Here is a 15,721-nt window from a genome sequence, read left to right on the forward strand (position 1 = left end):
ACACATGAGAAGCAACCATACATTGATATTTCTCTCCTTCTCTCTTTCCCTTCCCTTCTAAAGATAAATAAAATCTAAAAAAATAATAAATTATTTTAAAAAACTTAGAAGTTCTTGAAGAAACATTCGAACAAGAAAATTAATGCTGAGTGTTGACAATCAGATTTGATTTGGGGACGGTCCTGAGTGACTCAGTAGTCTTTGGAATTAGATTTGATTAAGGAGGACTTAGAAATTAAAGATGGAAACAAATTATTTGCCATTTCCCCATCAAGAAGCAGAATATATAGTTTCACTCCCTGTGAGTCTGGCCTTTCTTTAATTTGCTTGGATTAAGACAATTTGGCAAGAGCGATACTACTTAGCCTCTGAGACTGGGGCTTAAGAAATTAGCAGCTGCGTGGAGAGACCACAGGGAGAACAAAGATTCCTGGTCAACAGCTCTCAGTTCCACGCTAATGGCTAACATCTCCAGCCACCCATGTGCAGAAGTCATTTTGAACATTCCTGCACAGTTGAACCTTCAGATGACTGCAGCCTCATTAGACATCACATGAAGCTAAAGAACTGCCCAGCTGTGCCCATTAACCGACAGAATCATTCACAAATAATGAATGGGTCTTGTTTTAAACCAGTTTCAGGTTGTGCAGCAAAAGGTAATGGAAACCGAGGAAAATCGGTTTTCTAAATTCCAATGGCTCCTTTTGCATAATTGAAGATACACTTGGTCAGTTCGGATCATAGATTTTCAAAGTATGCAAATGGTAGGAAAAGCCTAGAGTATGAAATAAGAGGTATTTTCCTTTGAAATCAGTGAACCCCTCTTTCTGGTGATACAAGAACAAAGGACAGCCAGAGAGAGGAGGAGGCAGTAAAAAGGGCACTTTTGGAAATACCCGGACTAGTTTAGCGGCTGGTGCTTCTTTTCCTCCCACGCCCTGGTTAAGGGAAATAGAATGGCACTAACGAAAAGAGGTTTCTCACAACATGGAAACGATGTTGTTATTCGGCACAAGAGCAACATGTTTCGGCATGCCTCCAGGGGAGTGTGAGAGCAGCTACGGAGGCAGAACAACGCTGGCTGAGAGAGCTGCAGATGCTACCACGCTCGCAAATTGTATCAAGATGTAGATCTCTAAAAGACTGCTCATGAGATTCTCAAACAGACGGAACTGCACACATGGGATGAGCAAAATCAGAAAAATCACTGAAGAAAATTAATACTGTGGAATACAGCTTAGGGAAGACCCAGATTCTTAGCAGAGTGACACTAAAATGAAAATAGTGAAAGATTATAAAGTAATATATGGAGCATGGTGAAAACGAGAGATGTACCAACCACACATTGTACATGTACTTTCAATACTCATGGACACGTGACCCTGGCACCCTTGGCCAGATTAGTTCAAAGCAGTGCCGGGAATTTCTTTTCCCAGGTAAAATCCCATGCTTTGGGAAACCAGGCAGCTGCAGCCGGAGCATCCACCCAGGCGGCTTTGGCTGATTCCTGGTCGCAGACCAGTCCAGGCACTTTTTGGAGTCTGCATGCTTGCTCACTGGAGTCCACCTGCTGCACGCTTCTCTTTCCTCTGTTCCTGCCCACTGGCCCAGCACCTTTGCCCTGTGCCTCTGGCCACAGGCTGGCCAGTGCACCCTTGCTACCAGGCAAGCAGGAGCACGCAGCAACGCAGTGCCAGTCTCTCATGCCTCCACTGCTTCTCAGGCCAGGAGTGGGGGTCCGGTAACACTGCCAGACCACCTGGTCTCTAGGGCCCACTGGTCCGGGAATGACTGAGCCTCCAACTGGACGAGCGAAGGAAACCAGAAGAGAAACGGGGCTAAGTCCCTGTCTTCTCTGTGTTCAAAAATCTGGGCCCAAAATCCAATGCACTCCAGAAGCATCCTGCTTTTCTAGCCAATCCCGGGCTAGGCCATCAGGTCAGGTCCTCCCCCTGCCAGCATGTCCCAGAAGGAGGCACAGCGTTTTCTAGCCAAGCACATTGTCTCTGCCTGGGGTGGGACGTAGTGCACGGGTTTGTTTACACTTTGCCCGGGGGTATGGAAACCTATTATGCTCTGGCTGCAGCTTCCATCCCACCCCCTCTAGCCCTTCCTGACCACTCCCTTTTCCGGGGCTCGGGCAGGCTCTCTCTCCTCCTGCTTCAGCTGTCCCTCCCCCTTCACCAGATCCCCCGTAGCAATGATGCTGCAGAAAGGTGGCAGCTTTGTACCTTATTTTATACATTGCAATCAAAAGAGAAGACATACGTGGGCTACATGAAATCCACTGGTGTTACGCGAGGGAGGCAGGAGGAAGCAAAGGCAGGGGAGAGCAACCTCGGGGACTGGATGAAAAGTAAAATGAAAGACACATGCTCATACTTCTTTACAGGTGGGTACAGGGTGGTTAACAGTCAACAATGAACGTGAGGACAATAACAATGAGGGGATTTGTGGTCTCTGCTCTGGTGGGTGCTGAGGCTTTCAGGGGTCTGTAAAAGAGATGTTTATCATTTCAAAGGTATGTTATTGTAGCTCAAAAAGTCAATAGACAGGCTCAATTAAGGTAAAGATTGACTTTTGTCAGGAAAGATTCCAGCCCAGGTATTGACTGCTCACCACAACCTGCTTTTAGTTAGAAAGTTTTAATTTCAGACCATACTATGTGGTTACTTTAGGTCTCTGAGTTTGCAAGGCTGCCCTCCAGGCCTCCCCTGAGCTTGTCAGGTTTAGTATATGGCCCCTTTTCTTCCACAGAATCCCAGAAATCTCTTTTTCATCTGTTGCCTTCTGTGCTTGTTTATGTTATGCTTCTTCATGATCTTTGGTTTAGCTCCCCTCATGTGGTCACAACCTTCTTTCAATTCATTAACAAAACCTCTATTGTTTTCAACAGCACCATGAGGTGAAAATTTCTCCATTATCTATTCGGAATAAAGTCAATTCCAATAAAGGCAATTTAAGGGCTCAGGGTTCTTATATCCTGGGCAAAACCTCTGTGTCACTAATCCAGAGCTGAGCATGAGGACAGTAGCTTCCTTTTCTTAGAGCGGCGTTCTTAGTTTATGTGAAGAGGGCTGAATGGGGGGGGGGGGGTAAACTCTGATCTTCTTGGCTTTTCTCTTCTGGCATGAGACTCCCATTCCACGACTGCGACGAGGTGAGAAGGCAGTTCGCGCTTCTTTATTACTGCAAATCCTGGGTTAGAGCTTCTGCTTGAAAAGTGGGGGCTGGCAGAACAAAGGGAGCCCCAGTTCCCTGTTCTTGACTGTTCTGTTAACAGTTCTTGACTGTTCTGTTCTCGACTGTTACTACAGGGGACAGAGGCTCTGAAACTCAAAGCTGGTGACTGATGAAAAATGGGGTGGCCTGGCTCTCTTAGGGAAGTTGTGTATAGTATAGAGTGAAACCTGGATGGAGGGTGAGCCTTTTTTTTTCTTGCATCGACTGTTGAGTAAAGGTTTATCATACAGCTCTGTGAAGGAAGGGTCAGGTCTTGGCAAGAAGGACACAGACACTCATTGATTTCAGGCAAAGAGTAGATTTTCCCGATTAAACATTTCTTCATTTCCTGTATGACCATCCACAGAGCATTTCTCAGGCTTTAATTTGTTTCTATGATATTCATATTTAGGTATGGTTGTTTCAGTGGGGGAGGTTCCATGCAGCTATCAAGCCAATGACCAGAAGTTATTCTCTAAAATGAAATATTTTTTAAGATTGAGAAACTGATTATGAATTTTATGTGTAAAATGTATACAAAAGAAAAAAATTAGAAATAAAAAACAAATCAAAGTGATGACACGACTCCATTTCAAAACTTGCAATGAAATTCCTGTACTCGAGGCAGTATGTTTTATATCCATAATCATGGACATAAATAAACAGAAGCGGGTAAAGTGTCAGAAGCAGACCCATAATAAAGGGTCAATTGAAGATTCAGAGGCATGTGAAGGTAAGTATTTTCAACAAGGTCACTAGAACAAATGACTATCCATACAGAAAAAGAAATATCAAGTATTACCTTACCCATAAAATAAAATAATTTTAAATTGTACACAGATATAAATATAAATGCTAAAATTATATAATGTCTAGAATACTATATAGGAGAAGATATTAGGTACATTGATATAAGCAAACACATACACACACAACAAACTTCTGGTCTTTGAAAAGCACTAAAAACTATAATGGTACATTATGCATTTGGTTTATTGGCTTCTTCTTATTGAGTTAGAAGGAGCTCCTATTGTGGAGGGAGAAAAAACTTTCCTATGCCTTTAAGGTTTTTTTGGCTGATCTAATCAAGTAAACGTGAAAGATAAGCAAGAGAAAAATAACTACATTTTATACATGTAAAGGGTTCACACATATACTCTGTTCATATATATATATATATATACCCTGTACATGTTCATATATATATGCATTAACCCTGCATGTTCATATGTTGGGAACTGCCCTGCCTGGTTGCAGGAGTTGTAACTGCCCCCCATGGCTAAGGCTGAGTGAGTGACCTCAAGACTGTGAGCCACTAAGGAGACAAAGCTTATCTCTGGCAGCAGTGCTGTTTCTGCTTCATCCCCTGCCCCTGTTGGTTAGTCCATGATGGGTAAGACCCCTCAGAGGGTGGCAACCTAAGCCAGACATGATCACTTGGGAGGCCCTCAAGGAAGGACTCTGGGGGCTGCAACAAAGAAGGGGTGATGGACCCTCTGACATATTCTGACATAGCCCGAGTCCCCATTTCCATCTGGGAGAAGTGCTTCCTGGCTCTAATCCACTTAAGCCTGAAAACCTATGATGGGAAAGGCAGTGCAGCCCGGGATCCGGAGTGATCAGGCATAAGAAAGAGTTCCTAAAGTCCTGTGAAGCCTGCTTTGATAAGAGTGCTTTTATTCATATGATAAGGGTCCAAGCAGGAAATGAGTATGTCTCCCAAAGTTTTTGCAACCCCCTTTCCTGACAGACACTGACTCAGACTAAACCCTCAGATTTCTTTGAAATGATATCTCCTGATTGATCCTTGACATCTGACATTGATTGATGAGCTTCACCTGTATTCCTGTGTATTACAAGCTAATAAAAGCCATTGAAGGAGAGGTTCTTGGTCTTTCTCCTCTGAGAGATTGGCCACCTCTCCTCCCCAAGCAGATCATGTCTTGGTAGTTTCACATTCATCCATGGTGGACAGGGGGCACTTTGCTGGCAAAGTTGCCCCCACCATTCATATATATATATATATATATATATATATATATATATATATATATACCCTGTACATGTGAGAGAGAGAGACCTTAATGTGCAAGAAGTTCAAAGATAGACAAGAGAATGGGTATATATGACATTCTGAACTAAGGATGAGGTAATGTCCCCTGGGGCTTCAGAAGTTCATTTCAGGGAGAGAACACACTTAGTAATTAATAATTTGCCCTTTGGATGGGGGTAGAAGGAGTTTCTCTTGAACTCAGAGCTAAAGTTGCCTTTAGCTCAAAACAATAGGCTGCCACAGAGGCACAGCTTAGGGTGACTCATTCTGAACCCCAATATTGTATGATCTGAGATCAAGTATTTTTCAGTTATATGTATTATCAATATTTTATCACAGTGTGTATGATAAATCACTCAAAATGGTACATGTACTTCCAAAATTAGAATCTGTTCTTCTAAAGGTGCTCTGAAATGTGCTTGGATCCAGAATAACTTGGAACAGACAAAAGGAAATACTAAAATAGGCACTCTTCATCTTGAATGTAGACATTTATAATTAATAGCCCCAAAGTGGGGATGTAAAACCAAATGTCCATCAACTAATGAATGAGGAAACAAATTTCCATATATTTATAATATGTGATATTACTAAGCAATGAAAGAAAACGAGCAATGGATTCATTCAACAATATGGATGAATGTTAGTTGCATTAAACTGGGTCAAAGAATTCATGTATAAATTCATTCATTCTGCTTTATTCCATTTATGTGACATTTTAGAATAATTAAAGTTATTCTACATTGACAGAGAACAGAGGTGTGGTTGTTTGGGACAGAAGATGTGAGAGATTAATTGCAAAAGGAACTTTCTGTTGTGATGGAAATATCTGTATCTTCATTGTTATGACAGCGTTAACCTGAACAAACAGGGTCAAAATGAGAGACAACAAGCATTTGTTTTTTGAGATCATAAAGAATAGCTATGCTTTTCAACTTTTTATGTCAACTTTTCACAATGGTTAAGTGGTATTTATCAAATGCATTTGTCAGAACAGTTTACACTTTACAGTTAAAATGAGTGCATTTAACATTGAATTATATTGAATTATATATTGATAATAATGATTTACACACTGAAGTAAAAAAGTGAAAATAACAAAAAAAGTTGCTTATAGGATCAGTCAGTGAGAAACAACAATTATTGAATGCCTAACCTTGTCAACATAAAAAGTTATTCATTTTACTGAAGAGGACAAAAATATTAAAGAACAAAATGGAACAGGGTAAATTTGAAGACCTAATTGGCTTTATGAAGCCATTCATGATCTAGCCTGTAAAAAGCCTCTCGAGAGGTCATACGAACTAAAAGGTTTTTATGGGAAAAAGGATGTGGCAGGGGAGTTTTTAGTAAAAGAAATAGAAAAAAAAATTTTAGGCCAGGTCATCTAATACTAATCAGGAGATTCCAGACTATTTGGTTGAAAACTCCTCTCCTGGGAGAAGCTGAAACTATACTTAATAATGCTATTAAGTTTTGATTTGGTGATGTGGCTTAGCAAAGTGACTCCATTTGCCCTATTTCTCTTTCTCTCTCTTTTTTAAGCAGGAAAGAAACGATAATACTCTAATTGAACAAGAATGATTTTGGAACTGAATCCCAATTATAGTTATTGACAATACCAGTCTCCTTTTTATTTCTGAAATTCATCCTGGTAATTCATTCAGTCAACTGTTCTCATGATAAAAAGGTGTGATGGCGGGGGGGAACTTTGTCCTCAAAGTGCCCCCCATCCCCCACGGATGAAAATGAAACTACCAAGACATAATCTGCTTGAGGAGAAGTGATCATTCTCTCAGAGGAGAAAGGCCAAGAGCCCTTTCCTCAATGGGCTTTTACTGGGTTCATTTGCACAAGAATACAGGTAAGGACTAAACAATAGATAGCATTCAAAAAACTATGAGGGCTTATTCTCAGTCAGGGTCAGATAGCTAATGAGGCATAAAACTTTGAGGAACAAACTTCTTGGTTGGACCCTTATTATTTAAATGAGAGCATTCTAAACAAAGCAGGTTTCACAGGATTTTACATATTCTTTCTTAGGCCTGATCACCCCAGATCCTGCTCTAGCCCACGAAGGGCTGCACCACCTTCCCCATCGTAGGCTTTTAGGCTTAGGTGGATTAGAGCCTGGAAGCGCTGCTCCCAGATGGAAATGGGACTCGGGCTGTGTCAGCATAGCCCAGAGGGTAAGGGTCCATCACTACCTCTTTGTTATTGCCCCCAGAGTCCTTCCTTGAGGGCCTCCCAAATGATCGTGTCTAGCTTAGGTTGCCCCCCTCTGAGGGGTCATACTGTCATAGATTAAACGACCAAGCATTAGGGGCAGGGGGCAAGCTTTGTCTCCTTAGTGGCTCGAATTCCGGAGATCGCTCACTCAGCCTTAGCCATGGTTGGGGGGGGGGGGGGGGGGGAGTNGGGGGGGTGGGGGGGAGTTACAACTCCTGAAGCCAAGCAGAGCGGTTCCCAACAGTGTGATTGGTGTGTGTGTGTAATGATCTTTTGAAATATAAAATGTAACAGAACTTAGGTACATTTCTTTCTGTATTCAAAATTTATTTAAAAAGTAAATTTTAAACCTACTTAAGCCTTGGGAATAATTCACTTGCCTTAAATGGAAACACTAACTTCAATGGAAAAGACAGTTTCCACAGCTGTCTCCCCTGCACGGAATGCGTAAGCATCATTGTGGCAGTGTGGCACACATAGAGCAGCATGGATGTACTGCTTCCTGACTAGCAATATTATTCATGATCTTTTGCAATTAGTTGTGCTTAAAATGAAGACAGCTGCTAAAGTGGAATCTTTTATCATATGCATATATTGTTAAAGTCACTTTAAAATGGCAATAAAAGTAGGAGGGATTTTAGAACGAGAGGAACTTTTTAAGAAAACAGAGAGACAAAAAACCAAGCACACCTTGAGCCCTTTCTTTCAGCTGCGATTTTGCTAACTATATTACAATAAATTACCTGTAATCTTAATAATATGTTAAATCAGATGGCTTCTGCATTTTAGAGAGGAGATAACTGAAGTGTTGAAAGGGTGTTTTCAGTTTTAAACAGTTCATAGTCAGCAAGTCAGGACATTATCCTTGGGTCAGTCTGACTCCAAAATGTGTGAAATACCCTCCATCATATCATCCTCACTGCTCTTTTATTCCATGAATCTCTGAGTGTTTAAGACTAGAAACTGTGAAAAGAAAAAGAAACATGCAACTAAGTTGAGGATGTTGCATTATTGGGGGAAAATTAAAGTATTTATAAGACTCTGAAGTCTACCAAAGTCTATTATTAACTTCTACTACCCCTTTAGAAAAGAAATAAAATAATAAGATTAAAATTGTTATTTTTTATTTTCAATTGCAGTTAACATGTAATATTGTATTAGTCTCGGATGTACACCATTTTGATTAGACATTTGTGCAACTTAACAGAATGATCACCCTGATGAGTCTAGTGCACATGTGACACCACACATACTTGGTACAACATTATTGACTCTGTATCCCTGTGCTGCGTTTCACGTGCCTGTGATATTTTATAATCGGCGTGCTGCACACCTTAATCCCTTCCCCTTTCCACTCTTGCTCCCAAACCCCCATCTGGTAACAATCAAAATATTCTCTGTATCTATGAGCTTGGTTCTGTTTGTTTATTTTGATTGTCTAGATTCCACATATAATGCATTTTGAAGGTATTTTTTAAATAATTCAAGAATCTTTTCTCTGTCTTGTGGTTTCGTATGACGACATAAGGATTAATTGGTTCAAGTGGTGACCCCCTCTAATGATGGTAGTTAAGTTTCTGAATGTCCTGAGGCTGCATCCTGTCTGAAGGACTTAGATTGTCATGAATATGTGTGTTTATAATAACAGCTTCCACTCATCTGTATTTGTGCTATAACCCACAGAATTCTAGATGCAAGGATAATTATTTTCCTGCTTTTTTCCAGTTGTGCTCTTTGGCCAGTAGTGATGTTTAACAACATTTTGATGAAAATTAAAGTAACATTAAATTTAATTCAAGTGAACACTGAGTGATTGCTAAGAGTCAGACGCACTGGGCTTAATGAGAAATGAAAATACCAAGAAGCAAAAATCACAATTGAACATAAGCCTTTAAATGACTTGATTGGTATGGAGATAAGTAAGGGAGAAGAATTAGTTTGAAGAGAAAATATAATGATTTATTAACTCCTAGAGATTAGTGAAGGGCAATGAGAAGTGATTCTCCATCAGTGTCCTCGCCAGCCACACAGTCCCTGCTACCTGAACTCCAAGATTACTTCAAACTCAACCATTCTTCAAAATCACCAAAACCACCCTCCCCAGTTCCAAGCTATTGTCATTTCACAGTTAGACATAGCAGGTAGCCCCTTACCTTATCTATCTGCACCCATTCGGTCTTTCCCTCCACAACACATTCTCTAGGCTGTCAAGAGAGCTGCCTTTCTTCTTCATCTAGATTGACATACACACATCTGCGTTATTTGTCGTGTGGCCTCAGCTTTCCAGGGAAGTCTTTCCTGTCCTCCCGGACTTGGTCAATTTTCCTTAGAATAGGTTTCATTGTACTATGAGCTTTTCTGACATAGTAACTTGTTACATTTGCTTCTGCTTTACATTTACTCTCTCCCACTAGACAATAACATCAATAAAGATAAGGGTCATTTTTAAGCTCAACTTTGAGCAAGTGGCCATATTTTCTACTCTTTGAGTTTATTGTCAGGAGACAGAGTAACTAGATCAGAGCTCTCTCTGTCTTTCTGTCTGTCTTTCTGTCTCTCTCTGTCTCTCTGTCTCTCTTTGTGTCTCTGTCTGTCTGTCTGTCTCCATATATATATATATATTAAATGAAAAATTAAATATATATGTTAATTATCCTCAAACTGACACAGCCCCATTTATATATGACTTAAATATTTTAATTCTTACAGAGGGAAAGCCGATGGAAAAAGATTAGTTCAAAAACCATTAGCTTTGATGTATTGGCTTGAGATGTGGTAGCAAGTCCTACTAAATATTCTAGTAGCCACAACATAAAGGAGTAAATTGCCAGCTGGCAAGTGGCAGTGAATGCAGTTTGTGGAACACATTACTGATTCTAGAGTCGTTGGGAGAAAAAAGTACTTCAGGAATAACAATGCTGACCACGTAATGTTATGACTGTGGAAGAAACAGAAGCCAAAATATCAAGGAAAGAAAGCGCTGACATGGGCATCAGTGTTGCCCATGTCAGACCATTACTTTGCTTTATGACAGCTAAGGAGTGTGACAACTAAGGACAACTAAGGCTGTACTCTTTGTCAAACACACTCTAAAGCCGATAAATGAGCAGCAATAATCAGAATTTACCAGGATGACGGTACTCATCAATTCCTTTAGAGAGAAAGGAAGAAAAGTTGAACTAGAATCCAACAGCATATGTGTATCGGGTAACCATGGGCAAAGAATGGGTTATTCACACCTTTTCAACTGCATTTCTTCAAATTAAGAATCTCAAACAATACAAAGGTAAAGTCTTCCTTATGGAGGTTAAATTTCACATAAATGTATATCTAAAATTCAAAATGTACATCTAAATATAGTATGTATATAATCTCTCCCACAGGAAATTCAAAGACCCAGCAAACATCACACTGCATTTATTTTCTCCATATCAGCCACTAAAGATCTCAAAACCTAAAATGGCCACCAAATGGAGAAACAACAGAGTGAATGCAACAGAGAAAATGTAGGCACTCTTAGAAAGATAAACTTAGCAAAATGTGGCTAATATTTTGCATACAGGCCAAGAGAAATGAAATACAAAAATGACCTCAAGTGTTTCCCCATTTGACAAGAGAATAGGATCCTATTAAATAATATCAAGCAGGTTATTACATGAGATTTGGGAATATAAAACTAGAATTTAGGAAGTATTCTAAGGATGGTGATTAATATTAGGATGTGAAAACATTAGGAAAATATGCTCTCACATGAAATCAACAATGTGGGAATTAGTGATATTGACTTAAGATTTAGCAATAGAATGGTCATAGGACACAGCCATACACAGAAATTAAATAATTTGGGTTAGAAGAAAACAGAAAGAAAAGTCTAGAGGTTTGTTAGCCAACTAACAGAGAGGTAAAGAAAGGGGAGAGAAAGAGAGAGGACAGTTACTAGCTGGAAGTGGAAATTAGTAGCTGGAAGGAATATTCTACAGAGTTTAAAAAGATTAAAACAGATGGGCGCTCCATGAGTTTCTTAACCAGAAAATGGGAAGCAAGCAAATTTATACCATGTAATTAAGTACAAGCTTTCTGAGGACAATTTATTATCTATCTTATAAAAATCATCTTCATGGTAAATATGGTAGACACTGGAAGATAGTGTTAAGTAATATGCATATGGGTGATGTGTACACATTAAGTAGTTTATTATTCATGTCTGTTTTAAACCAACCCTTAATGGCTTTTGGATTTACAGTCTAGCACAGAAGTCTGTCAGCCACAGAAGGCAACCCTTCTGTGGGAGAAGGATAACCTCACAGAAGGTTATCCCAGCCACTATTTACAAGCCTATGATCTAAACAAATGTGGATCTAGTCTAATAAGAGCATATTTTGAAAGCTCTGCTGAACTAGCAAAGCTGTCTTACAGTAATGGCTTCAGAAGTTGGAGTTCTCAGTTGTCATTTATAGGGTTGTTCCCAGAAGCAATAACATTTTCCAGCATTATATCGGCAGTGACACCCATATGATTAAAAAACCACTAGCAACAATATACACAGATTAAATGATGATTTCATCCTGTATAGCTCAGCTTTTTGGATTCCTAACATAAACTGCTTTAAAACATAATCGGTTCATTCGGGGCCTAGGCTACACATTGCTTTAACAAAGAATTGTGTCTTTAACCAACATTAAATGAGACCAAAATTTGCTAGGAAAAATAGGAAGTGTTTTATACTGAGGCTCATCAGCTTTCTTTTTCATCCAGCAAACTAGATGAGAGTTGTTCATTGAATAATTGGAGAGGATTATAAATTTGTTCACAAGAGGAGACTTGGAAGGAAGAGGGCAAAAAAAAAGACAAAGGTTTAGACAGATGTGATAATGTTAAAAGTTCAATTCTAAATTGTGCAAAGTAATAAAAATATTGAAAGTGGACAGAAAAATTAGGTGAGCATAATGTTCCAGGCAGATAATGGCATAATGCTTCATGTTCTCTAGGGACCTAATTATGAGCTATTCTGAATAGTGCACCTCAAATATTGACAGGCAGGCTGTTTATATTTGGTTCTTAATTAAAGACTCCCCCTTCACACCTCTAAAAGGGTTTATCAAAGACATCTTTCTACACTAACGAGCATACTGTGAAGCCACATGCAGGAAAGCAAAAAATACATGGCTAAAGAAAATGGAGTTTAAAGATCTTCATAGACTGTAAAAGAGAAACTTTTCTATAACTTCCAAGGAAAAATATTTTGTCGGTCTATACTTTCAGTCATGTTTTTGTGTTTCCCATACCGTGCATCCAAATCAGTCACATGATTTTAAACTCCCAGGACTGCATATAGAGCATGAATTTCTATGAAAAGCTGCAATCTGGGGATAAACCTTATGAAAGCAGTTTCACTCTTCCGTTTCCTTGATGAATGCTTTTAATTCAATTTCCATGCGGAAACTTCTATTTTAATTGATGTGGCACATGAACGTAAACAAGAAATGGGCAACAGTCTAATGGTATCTAGTTCATTCTGGTGAGAATGCAATATCTCAAGTGTGTTCTGTGAAAGAAAGGGAGTGACATTAACAACCTGGGTGGCTTACTGTACAGGACCTTGACTTCAAGAAGGATTAGGTGGGGAACAGGCATACCGGCAATGGGAATAAACTGCGGCATGTTTGAGCCTGGGACAAGTTGCCACTTTCTGTGAGCAGCTTTCTTATGGACATTTTTGGTGTGCCATTTAACTTTCATTTAAGCAACAAATAATACATTGGTCTCTCGATTTTATATACGCCAGAATTTGAACCAGCTGTTCCACTGCTCTACTATTTTGAGCTAGCCCTTACTGGAGAAAACTCTTTCATAAAACTATGATTCAGCAAAACAGTCATTCCTCTTGGTGTCCTCTAAATGTACAGAGTTGGAAGAACTCTGATTGTTTTCATGGCTGCTATTAATTCATTTAGACCACCGTAACTAGGACGTGATTGTTAGGAAGTATTTTTTTTTTAGCCTTGCACCTGTATTCTTTATTATGCTACTTTTCTTTGTAGCTCTCTTGCTTTAGAATATTAAATTATTAAAGTGCTCATATAAATTTGTATCACTTCAAAATATCTGTTTTCTCCTTGACCAAATCTTAGCAGGGCTACTTTATTCTTTTAAACATCACAGATATTCTAAAATTATAAAACTATAATAATATTTGATAGCATGAAACATTCATGGTTTCTCAGGATATGGAATAAATATTGATAAGGATTCTCAACATATAAATTATTTCGACCTAGAAATAGAAAAAAATGTCTTTTTCTTAGTGGGAAAGTGGCATATTTTAGCCATATGTTATGCTATATGGAGGTCACAAGAAAGACTCAAGAAAACTCAAGACCATTGAGTGCCCAATGGTCTCCATCCTCTCCCTAAAGGAACGTGCCTGCTTGTGGACAGCTCTTGTTCTTGCTCACCCTGCCCATTATTCAATTCGACCTACAGTCTCTGCCAATGGTGTGGCTGCCCTTGCTTCAGCTCGCTGAGATTGGCTCCATGGATTGTCTTGGATAGTGAGTAGATTGACCAGGTGGCATTCCTCCCATCCTTCTGTCCATATGCTTTAAGATACAAAGGTGACTGTCTCTTTCTCTGGGGAAGCTCCTGGGGACACTTCACTTAGCATCTTATCTTAATCAAGTCAACTCTCTTTTGCCACAGTTAGGGTAAGAAGAACCCTGACACTGTGTTTCAAGGAGCAGAATGGGAAGGTGGTGGCTTCTTCCTTCCCACTGTCTTCTCTGCACCCTCAGGTCCTGGGCAGCTGGGCCTGAACCTTGACAGATTCCTAACACCACCTGCTCTGTGTTTCTGCACCAACTAGAGGCTGCCTCTGTCCTCCTCTCTTTCCTGAATCTCGACCTACCCTTTCATTTTAACACCTGCTTTATTTTCTACTGCTTATGGACTGTTTATGTGAACAGAAGAGTTGAAACTATGTCTGTCAATCTATATTTTCAAACTAAAAGAAAAATGGAATAGTGTTACCACTTTTTGTGAAAATTATTAAAAAATCTTAAAGCTTTTCTTTATGTAATTAATTTTTGTAATTGTTTCCTAAGGTCAGTCTGCTATTATCTTGCTCCATTTGCCCTTTTCATTCACAAAGACTTGCAGTATTTTTGCCTTTTCTTAAATCTTTTAATGTCTAGTTTAAAACCAACTATTTTCACGCTGCTTCAGCCTACATTAATCTCTCTTTTTTTTTAGTCTCATAGACCTCATTGATTGATTTTGTGTTATTGTCTTTCAAGGTATGTTGTAGCTAGCTAAGCAAAGGCAAGCATCATTGAAAACTAAGTGAATCTAAAATGTAATAAAATTGTATTTTACATTTTTTTTGCTTGATCTTTTTTCTTCTATCACTATTATTATCAATTGCTAAATGTTAAGGCTTATTATCATGAGCTTTTAATTAGGAAATTCCCCCCAAAGCTAATATTAGTTAACATTAGAACACGTACATGGTGCTCCCCAAACTTTGGCAGACAGAGAAATGAATACATTGCCCTGAACGACATCTCTAATCTTTATCAGGCAGGAAATTTCTAGTTTGATTGCCCTCTGTGTGAATTGTGACAATGAATTACTAAATCATGGTCACCTCAGGTTATATATCTTTTTTTTCTATAGAACAACATATTAAGCAACTCATTTTAAATTGTGTGTCATTCTAATTGGAAGTGGAGAGCAATTAACTTTCATGTAGCAACATGTCAAGTACTATTTTTTAACCCTTCAAATGGAATTTGTCAAGAGAAGTCTATAACTTCATATAAATGACAATTGTTGTTCTTAATTGGTCTTTATTTCTAAGTAAGCTTATGAACTACTTTAACTATGGCTAAGGGTAACAACTAGGAAATCCAAGAAGCAACAATGGTGTTTTGCCACTGGACAGGACATCACTTCTTAAAAGTTGAGACCAGTGCAAGTTCCAGTACAAATAAATAGATTTTCCCTATTTTATTTTTTAAAGAGTATAAAATATCCAAGTTGTAGCTTTCTCACATTAGCATCAGTCTCCCCAGATTTATATTAATGAAAACTATTATGTTTATGAATGAATATTTTTAAAGAAAAAATGAGTAAATTCAATGATCTAATTGGATTCATTTACTGACTCTTGAATGGGGGAACATCTGATCTAGCAGACAGACACTCTGAAGAGCTGTACAG

The 15,721-nt window shown here is 39.0% G+C and overlaps 1 pseudogene; it reads right to left on the reverse strand.

Moving 5' to 3' along the window:
- Nucleotides 1–1,405: 1,405 nt before the first annotated feature.
- The window catches only part of LOC118995146 (serine/threonine-protein phosphatase PP1-gamma catalytic subunit-like), a 28,082-nt pseudogene continuing 13,766 nt past the window's right edge, over nt 1,406–15,721 (reverse strand).

The sequence above is a fragment of the Sturnira hondurensis genome, unplaced genomic scaffold (genome assembly GCF_014824575.4).
Source record: "Sturnira hondurensis isolate 20B ecotype Veracruz unplaced genomic scaffold, ASM1482457v3 Scaffold0009859, whole genome shotgun sequence".
Taxonomy (NCBI): Eukaryota; Metazoa; Chordata; class Mammalia; order Chiroptera; family Phyllostomidae; genus Sturnira; species Sturnira hondurensis.